Here is a 10,610-nt window from a genome sequence, read left to right on the forward strand (position 1 = left end):
GTTGGACGTTGTTTATTAGATCCGAAAGTCCTAGCCTGAAAACAGAAAACATGGTAGAATCCATTCATAAAATAAGTCGCACTTAGGAGGAGGGACTTTATGAAAGTCTGACAAGCAGTGGAACTCGCTCACATATTCATAAAAATATGATTGATCGATTGAGGCAGATACAGGCACCCACGCTTAAGGCAAAACTGGAAGCATTTCCTCACTTTTTGGTTTTTGATTTTTTATTAAACAACGAAGCAATATTTTTGAACTCGGGTTTCGTGCACATGTAGAGTATGGATCAAGGTATCTCCTGAATTTTGTCCTGGTGGAAAATGTTTTTCGTTTTTGCGGAAACCATTTTTGAACAAAATTTCATAAAAAAAAATGGTTTCTGCAAAAATGACAAACATTTTCCACCACAAAAAAAAAAAAATCAGAAGATACCTTGATCTATCTACATGTGTACGAAAACCGATTTTGAAAATATTGGTTCGTTATTTAATAAAAAATCAAAAACCAAAAAAAATTAGGAAATGCTTCCAGTTTCGCCTTAAGACAGGACTTAATCAACAATAGTACGCCACAATACACGGTTCGTGGCTGCCGCTCTCCAACCTCGGTCACGTCCGATGCTCGCTAAGTCACGCTCCACCTGATCCGCCCATCGTGCTCTCTGCACACCACGCTTTCTTGTGCTAACAGGATCAGTTGCAAACACCAGCTTTGCAGGGTTGTTGTTCGGCATTCTTGCAACATGCCCTGCCCATCGTATCCTTCCGTCTTTGGTCACTAGGCCGTCCCTTATTTTGCAAAAATTGGAAATGTTATAAGTTCGTTAGTGGAAAATGATCGTTTCAGCTAAAAAACGATTGTGTCAAAATTTGAAGTCCATATGTCAAGGCTAAGTGGTCCCTCAAGGGGCCTAGAGTTGTCGAAAATGGTATGGGACCAAAAAAACGTGAAATTTTTTTCGACGAAAAAATACGCTATTCTACTAAACCCGGTGATTTTAGGACCCTAAAGGGCCAAAAATATGCTTAGATTTGCGATATCTCTACTCGTTTTTGAGTTATTGAACAAAATAGTGTAGGGTTTCTTTGGAATCTAAAAAAAAATGGTCAAAAATGCTGATTTTTCGGTCGTTTTGTGTCAATAACTCGAAAACGAGTAGAGATATCGCAAATCTAAGCACATTTTTGGCCCTTATGGGTCCTAAAATCACCAGTTTTAGTTAAGTAGCGTATTGTTTTGTCGAAAAAAAAATCACGTTTTTTTTTGGTCCCATACCATTTTTGACAACTTTAGGCCCCTTGAGGGACCACTTAGGTTTGAGATACGGACTTCAAATTTTGACACGATCGTTTTTTAGCTGAAACGATCATTTTCCATTAACGAACTTATAACATTTCCAATTTTTGAAAAATAAGGGACGGCCTATTGGTCACTTTGGTGTTTCGTATAATCTTTGCCGAGTGGATCACTGCCACTCGGTAGTGCGAATAAATAGTTAAATTTGAATTAGCGTTTACCTTTTCTCTCGTCGTCTGGAGTCCTGTCGGTTAATTAAAATTACACAACGTGGGGCCGTTGCATCCTGAACGAAACATTGGATGCTGGTTCGCCTTAAAGTGCAGCGAGCTCGTGGTTCATCCTTCTCCGCCACACAGCATTCTCCTGCACACAGCCGAAGATCGTCCTTAGCACGCGTCGCTCGAAAACTCCGAGTGCTTGCAGGTCCTCCTCGAGTATGGTCCATGTCTCGTGTCCGTAGAGAACCACCGGTCTTATTAGCGTTTTGTACATGGTGCATTTTGGTGCGTGGGTGAATCTTTTTCAACCACAGTTTCTTCTGGAGCCCGTAGTAGCCCCGACTTCCGCTGATGATGCGCCTCCGAATTCCACGGCTCACGTTGTTGTCAGCCGTCAGTAAGGATCCGAGGTAGACGAATTCCTCCACCACCTCGAAAGTATCCCCGTATATCATAACATTACTACCCAGACGGATCCGCTCGTGTTCGGTTCCGCCTACCAGCATGTACTTTGTTTTTGAGGCATTCATCACCAGTCCGACCTTTGCTGCTTCGCATTTCAGGAGAGTGTACAGCTTTGCCTCCGTTCCAAATGTTCTGGCAATGATGTCCATGTCGTCCGCAAAGCACACAAATTGACCGGATTTTGTGAAAATCGTTCCCCGACTGTTGTGCCCGGCTCGTTGCATCACACCTTCCAGAGCAATGTTGAGGAGTAGTTCATCCAAAACCCTTACGCAGTTTTGCACACCGTCCATCTTTGCTTTAACCAGTCTAGTCAGCTTCCCAGGAAAGCCGTTTTCATCCATGATTCTCCATAGCTCTGCGCGGTCGATACTGTCGTATGCTGCTTTGAAGTCGATGAACAGGTGATGCGTTGGGACCTGGTATTCGCGGGATTTCTGGAGGATTTGCCGTAAGGTGAAGATCTGGTCCGTTGTCAACCGGCCATCGATGAAGCCGGCTTGATAACTTCCCACAAACTCATTTGTTTTAGGTGACAGACGACGGAAGATAATCTGGGATAGCACTTTGTAGGCAGCATTCAAAATAGTGATCGTTCTGAAGTTCTCACATCCCAAATGGTCGGCCTTTCTTGTGAATGGGGCAGATTACCCCTTCCTTCCAATCCTCCGTTAGCTGTTCGGTTTCCCAGATCCTGACTATCAGCCGATGCAGACAGGTGGCCAACTTTTCTGGACCCATCTTGATGAGTTCAGCTGCAATACCATCCTTACCAGCTGCTTTGTTGGTTTTGAGCTGGTGAATGGCAACCTTAACTTCCCTCGGCGTGGGAGTTGGTTCACTTCCGTCCTCCGCTGCACTGGCGTCGTCATTTCCTCCGTTGTCGTGGTCTCCCGTGTCTCCCGTGTCTACGTTGTCCACGCCATTCAAGTGCTGATCGAAGTGCTGCTTCCACCTTTCGATTACCTCACGTTCGTCCGTCAAAGAGGCCTCTTTATCCCTGCATATTTCGACTTGCGGCACGAAGCCTTTGCGGGATGCGTTGAGCTTCTGATAGAACTTCGGTGTTTCTTGGGAACGGCACAGCAGTTCCATTTCTTCGTATTCCGCTTCTTCCAGGTGGCGCTTTTTCTCCCGAAAGAGGCGGGTCTGCTGTTTTCGCTTCTGTTTGTAACGTTCCAGGTTCTGTCGGGTCCCTTGCTGCAGCATTACCACCCTAGCTGCGTTCTTCTCCTCCAAAACCGTTCTGCACTCTACGTCGAACCATTCGTTCCGTCGATTCCGTTCCACGTACCCAATAGTGCTCTCGGCTGCGTCGTTGATGGCTGCTTTGACTGTACTCCAGCAGTCCTCTAGAGGGGTCACATCGTGCACACCCTCGTCCGGCAACGCTGCCTCGAAATTCTGCGCGTATGCGGTGGCGACATCCGGTTGCTTCAGTCGCTCTAGATCGTACCGGAGCGGCCGCCGGTACCGTACATTGTTGACGACGGGGAGTTTTGGACACAGTTTTACCTTCACCAGATAGTGGTCGGAGTCGATTTTGGTGCCACGATAGGTCCTGACGTCGATAATGTCCGAAAAAGTGCCGTCCATCAATCAGAACGTGGTCGATTTGTGATTCCGTTTGTTGTGGTGATCTCCAGGTGTAACGACACGGAAGGCTGAGCTGGAAGTAGGTGCTACGAATGGCCATGTTCTTGGAGGCGGCGAAATCGAAGAGGCGTAGGCCATTTACGTTCGGCTGGTGGGCGCTGAACTTACCAATCGTCGGTCTGAATTCCTCCTCCTGGCATCCAACACACCTCTTGCAGCGCTACGATTCCGAACCCGCGGTCCTTCAGTATATCGGCGAGTATGCGGGAGCTCCCGATGAAGTTAAGAGATCTGCAGTTCCACGTACCGAGCTTCCAATCGCAAGTCCCTTTTCGTCGCTGTGGTCGTCGCCATTGGTATCGGTTCGCATTCTTCTCTTGTTGATTTTCCGGTGCTAGTCTCTTTTACGGCTGGCTCGCAGGGCCTGACACCAACCCACTAACCCAGGGAGCTGGGCTTACCTTCCCGGAAGCTACGGGTTCTGCATTGGCATTTCCTGCAACTACAGTGCTAAATAGCTAGGCTCAAGCACCAGTCTTCGCCGAGGGTGGTGTTTTTAATGGACGCTCAGAAGATAATATTTAACCTGAACTTCCGCCCCCATGAGCCATGTGTCAAGAAGGTTTCCAGTTAAAAAATATTGTACATCTTGTAATTTATCTGAATAAGTGATGTATGGGCATGTTGCATTCGCGGCAATTCTGCAACACCTGGAAAATAGCAAACATCTGGTCCGTTGTAGCGCGTTCACTCATGAATCCAGCTTGATATTGCCTCACGATTTCCCTTGCAATTGGTGATAGACGGTGGCATAAAATTTCCGGCTTTTCGGGCCCGTATGAAGTTGATCATCAATATTAACTTCTTTTCCCGATCAGCCTAGATAGCTGTGTAGTGTCGGTAGCGGTTAGTTCAACTGGCTAAGAATAGCACTACGAACCGCCTGTTCCAGTGGTAGGAATCCACTAAACAGGTGACCCCTAATTCATGGTGTTATGCGGCTTTACGCTTACCGTGCCTAGGAATGAATGGTTAGGGGGGTCTTATAAAAACCTAATCGCAAACGGAGCCTGTGGAGTACCAGGGCACCCTCCACAGTATTTGCCCTTACTGTGCTAACCGGAGCAATAGTGCGGTGGACCTTGTGTTTCTCCGAGACAATCAGCTGCCCTTCTTCAATCTCATACTTGAGGCTGAATAAGGGCGGGATTATGAAGATGTTATTAATTAGTTTAAATTTTGACCTATATGGTTTCGTATTATGCGTTTTACACAGTGTATTCTGTGCATCCTCGCCTTTGGCGCACTCAAATCGATACCGACCTGGCTTTATTGTTGCTGTTATTTTTTGTGCTGTGATTGTTAAGAGTTTAATCTTGCCTAGTTTGGGTAGTGGCTACGGTTAGGATAGCTCAGATCAATCTTCAGCACAAAAGAACAGCAACGATCAATCTTTGTAGACTTATGCAAAATGGTGCAGCCCAAGTGGCGTTAGTCCAAGAACCTTACTTTCGTAAGGGAAATTTCTATCTAGGAAACCTTGTGAATCCGGTGTTTGCTACTTTCAGTAAAAATGAAATGGCAAACTCACGTGTCATGCCTCGAGCATGTGTGCTTGTCAACAACGCAATCGTTGCTACACTCATCTCTGAACTAACTACCAGAGATGTATGTGCTATCACAATAGATGTATCTGTTGGAAACCTCAACAGGAAATACGTTTATTGTTCGGTTTATTTACCGCATGATGAACCATCCCCTACGGAAGCTTTCAAGCAAGTCATTGCATACTGCACTTCAAAAGGCCTTCCGCTAATTGTTGGTAGTGATGCTAATGCTCACCATATAATCTGGGGCAGCTCAGATATCAATTTGAGAGGTTCCAGTTTGATGGAATAGAGTAAGGTGGGGCAAAAGTTCGACCTTAGTTGAAAATTCAGCCTATTTCAAAAAATCGAAGCAGATAAAAATAAATAAATACCGTGTGGTGATTCTACCATCCATGAGTTAAAACTTTGCTGAACAAAGTTACGCCAAATGTCTTTTCAATTTTGAGTTACAACACTTTTTGTATGTGTGTGTTTTATTCGAACTCTTGCCCCACCACTGGGGCAAAAGTTCGAATCTAGTGTTTGTGGAATTTCGCCAACCGTAGCACACTATTTTGACACTTTGGTAATATGAATACCTGAAACCACTTAAAATTTGATGTTAGAACTGGAATACACTTTAAAATTCGATTTGGATTTTACCCAAATCAGGGTTAAATTTACTACACCAAAAATTAGTAGTTTTCCGCTAAATTCAGATAAAACAACATTTTTTCCCAACTTTAATCGAATTTTCTCACTAATTCCATCATTCTTAGAGATAATATGTACATTTTGCAGAATTTTAGGTTTATATCTAAAGTTGCCACATGACTCGAACTTTTGCCCCACAATTCGAACTTTTGCCCCACTATGTGTGAAATACGATTTCCAAATCTTTTTAGCAAAAAGTTATACATGCTAGAGCATCTTCAAAATATACCTAGTTATGCCCCAAAATAAAATATCGAATTCGATTTCATTAAAATTTCATTCCATGCGTTGGAAGGACCATCGCATGTTACAATTTTTTGATCAAAAACCAACATTTTGTCATAACTTCTCGAAATATTGATCAATTTTCATAATTTTTGGAGTGAAAGATTCTTTTCCAAAAAGGGTTCGAACAACCTTGACACCCGAAAGAAATAATTTGAATTGAGCTCAAAAACTTCAAAAGAAACTCTTGCCCCACTCGAACTTTTGCCCCACTTTACTCTACCTAAGTAGTACAGATCTTGGATTACTTAACATAGGCAACCGCCCAACCTTCATGGTATCTGGTAGAGAGGAAGTGTTAGACATAACCCTTTGCTCTAGCAGAATTAGTCATGAGCTGACCAATTGGCATGTGTCAGATGAAGAATCTTTATCTGACCATCGTTATATCTTGTTTGAACATGTGAATGTTACTTCGCAAACTTTGCGTTTCAGGAATCCCCGGTCAACCAACTGGGATCTCTTTACCGATTTGGTTGCAGCCAAATTTCATGGATACTCACCATCAATTGACACTCCAAGTGATTTAGATGATGCCGTTGATACTACAACGGCCTTCATCATGGAAGCTTTTGAAGAAGCCTGCCCTCTGCGGTCTGTGAAGACCACAAGAGGAACCCCTTGGTGGAACTCCGATCTGGCGAAGTTCAGGAAACAATGTAGAAAGATATATTTATTGGTTGTTGATATTTTTCACCGAAAAATATCAACAACCAATAAATATACCATTGGACGGTGACTAAAACCCTACAGAATGTAGAAAGAGTTGGAACAGACGACGTTCGGCTGGATCGGAGGCTTTCAGGTCGGCTCGCAAGGCCTACCAGAAAGCTCTTCGGTCTGCTGAACGATCCGGTGGGAACAACCTTTGTACAAATGTTTCCAGTCTGAGTGAAGCCAGTCGATTGAACAAAATCCTTGCAAAATCTAAGGATTTTCAAGTGAATGAACTTCGTTTGCCAAATGGTGATTTCACTTCCTCTGATGAGGAAGTTTTGGAATGTTTATTCAGTGCACACTTCCCCGCATGTGTGGATATTACATCTTCGGATGAACCTGATGTCTTTTCTTGTAGTTATGATTCTCGGAGTATCATAACTTTAGAATCGATTGAATGGGCACTTATTAGCTTTGCTCCTTTCAAATCTCCTGGGACAGATGGGATTTATCCTATTTTGCTTCAGAAGGGATTTGATCATTTCAAACATATTTTGAAACAACTACTTGTTTGCAGTTTTGCTACAGGGTATATTCCCAAATCCTGGCGGGATATTACTGTGAAGTTTATTCCGAAAGTGGGCCGCGCGTCGTATGAAGAAGCAAAGAGCTTCAGACCTATCAGTTTGACCTATTTTCTTCTGAAATGCTTAGAACGCATAGTCGATCATCACATCCGTGATGTTCATCTGGCCAATGTGCCTCTTTATGTGAACCAACATGCTTACCAATCTGGAAAGTCCACTGTGACTCTTTTACACAAAGTTGTTTACGATATCGAGAAGGCATTCGCTCAAAAGCAATCCTGCTTGGGTGTTTTCTTAGATATCGAGGGTGACTTTGACAACGTGCCTTTCGATGCCATATTGGAAGCCGCACGGGGTCATGGTATATCTCTAATGATTTCCAATTGGATTCACCAAATGCTCAAAAACCGACATCTCTTCTCGACATTGCGTCAAGCGGCGATTAGGAAATTGAGTGTTTGTGGATGCCCCCAAGGGGGAGTCTTATCACCACTTTTATGGAATCTCGTAGCAGATACGCTATTGAGTTAACTCAATAATAGCGGTTGTCCTACTTATGGTTTTGCCGACGACTACTTAACATTGTTAGTCGGTATGTGCATCAGCACCCTTTTCGACCTGATGCAAAACGCTCTTCAGGTAGTTGAGGGTTGGTGTCGCCAATATGGCCTTTCGGTAAATCCGAGTAAAACATCTATTGTTCTTCTCACGGAAAAGCGAAACCGTAATGGTGTTCGACCTTTGCGTCTTTTTGAATCAATGTGACTGAACAGGTGAAGTACGTTGGAGTCATTCTTGATTCCAAGCTTTCCTGGACACCTCATGTTGAGTTCAGAATCAAGAAAGCTTGGCCTTCGGGCAATGCCGGCGAACCTTTGGTACAACTTGGGGTCTAAAACCCAAGTATATCAAATGCATCTACACAACTGTTGTTCGGCCAATATTGGCCTATGGATGTCTTGTGTGGTGGCAAAAGGGCGAAGTGAGAACGGTCCAATCAAAGTTAGGCCATCTCCAAAGGATGTGCTTAATGGCGATGTCTGGAGCGTTCTCTTCAACGGCAGCGCTCGAAATTCTCTTTGACGTTGCCCCACTACACATTCATCTCAAACAAGAAGCACTTTCTTGTACTTACCGCCTATGGGTACTCGGTTTACTAGAGGAAATTCCTGTTAACCGCAGTTCAACACACACCTCGTTGTTTCCACTTTTGGTGAATTGGGACAAAGTTGTCATTGCTAAAAGTGATCTTACAATTGCTTGTAATTTTCCATATAGGACATTTTCCACGAAATTCCCTTCCCGGTAAGAGTGGACATCTGGTTTTCGGTAGAGAAGTATTTCAGACGGCATCGTATGTTACACTGATGGCTCCCTTCTCGAAGGTCGAGCAGGTGCTGGTGTTTATTCTCGTGAGCTAAGGCTGTATCAGTCTTATTCACTTGGCAGACACTGCACCGTTTTTCAGGCCGAAATCTTTGCTCTTATGTGCGGAAAGAAATCAGCACTTCAGCAGCACGTAATGGGCAAAGTAATATACTTCTGTTCAGATAGCCAGGCTGCTATTAAAGCACTTGCTTCGGCCAACTCCAGGTCGAAGATAGTTATCGCTTGTCGACCTAAAATTGAGGAGCTGAATTCAGCAAACGCTGTTCACCTTGTATGGGTACCTGGCCATTCTTCCATCGCTGGAAATGAATTGGCTGATGAGTTAGCTCGCACTGGAGCATCACATGACTTCATTGGCCCTGAGCCAGCTATTCCGATATCGAAGTGTTGGGTGAAGCTTCAGATTGACACCTGGGCTACCACTCAGCACAAACAATACTGGAATATTCTTAAGGGTTTTGGTCACCGTTGAGTTGTATATTTAGGGATTGTTGATTTTGTTCGGTGATTGCAACACACTAAAACACGATTTATAACGTTTCGGCCTACTGACTTTCAGCCATCATCAGATCTAAAATATATTTTCAAATAGTTACAATCTTATAATTCATCTTACAATTTTCTTCACCCACTTGTATAAATCGATGTTCTTGCCACCAGTGTGGCTTTACTACTAAACCCCCCTTTTCACACATCTATCCATCTTCGTGTTGGTTCGGTTGCGTCACTCGGTTCGGTCTGCTCGTATGTGTTGAGAGTGTTCGTATTTTACCCACTAGACCGTTGTACGCTGAGTCGATCCCTCCACATTCGCGCTGCATGTTAACAATTTTGTCGTCACCGAGCAGCTTAATGTGGAAGGCCTCCGCAATGGTTCTGCTTGCCTGGTTGTCGATTCTTTCCAGAATTTCCGTGTTTGCGAAATCGAAGTTGTGTCCTTCGTCTAGGTGGTGTTGGGTTAGACCTGTTTTTGACACCAGAACAACATAAGAAAAAAGGAGTCAAAAACAGGTCTAACCCAACACCACCTAGACGAAGGACACAACTTCGATTTCGCAAACACGGAAATTCTGGAAAGAATCGACAACCAGGCAAGCAGAACCATTGCGGAGGCCTTCCACATTAAGCTGCTCGGTGACGACAAAATTGTTAACATGCAGCGCGAATGTGGAGGGATCGACTCAGCGTACAACGGTCTAGTGGGTAAAATACGAACACTCTCAACACATACGAGCAGACCGAACCGAGTGACGCAACCGAACCAACACGAAGATGGATAGATGTGTGAAAAGGGGGGTTTAGTAGTAAAGCCACACTGGTGGCAAGAACATCGATTTATACAAGTGGGTGAAGAAAATTGTAAGATGAATTATAAGATTGTAACTATTTGAAAATATATTTTAGATCTGATGATGGCTGAAAGTCAGTAGGCCGAAACGTTATAAATCGTGTTTTAGTGTGTTGCAATCACCGAACAAAATCAACAATCCCTAAATATATAAATACTGGAATAGTTTGTAGTCATGTCGTCAAACACAATTGTATAGTGCTGAGCCACATCTACGGTGGCGAAGTATCTAACTAATCTGTCTAAGCAGAATTGCAGCATGCTGGTCAAAGCATTGACTGGCCACTGCCGACTCAGCTATCACATGGCGAATATTCAGCAAGCTGATTGATTTGCCTGTGATTGCTGTGAATCCGATTATGGAACTTCGTATCATTTAATATGTAACTGTCCAGTTTTTGCGCAATTGCGTTCCCGAGTACTCAGAAAACACTTATTAAGTGAAACTGACTACAGAAAC

This window comes from Aedes albopictus, chromosome 2 (genome assembly GCF_035046485.1).
Source record: "Aedes albopictus strain Foshan chromosome 2, AalbF5, whole genome shotgun sequence".
NCBI lineage: Eukaryota > Metazoa > Arthropoda > Insecta > Diptera > Culicidae > Aedes > Aedes albopictus.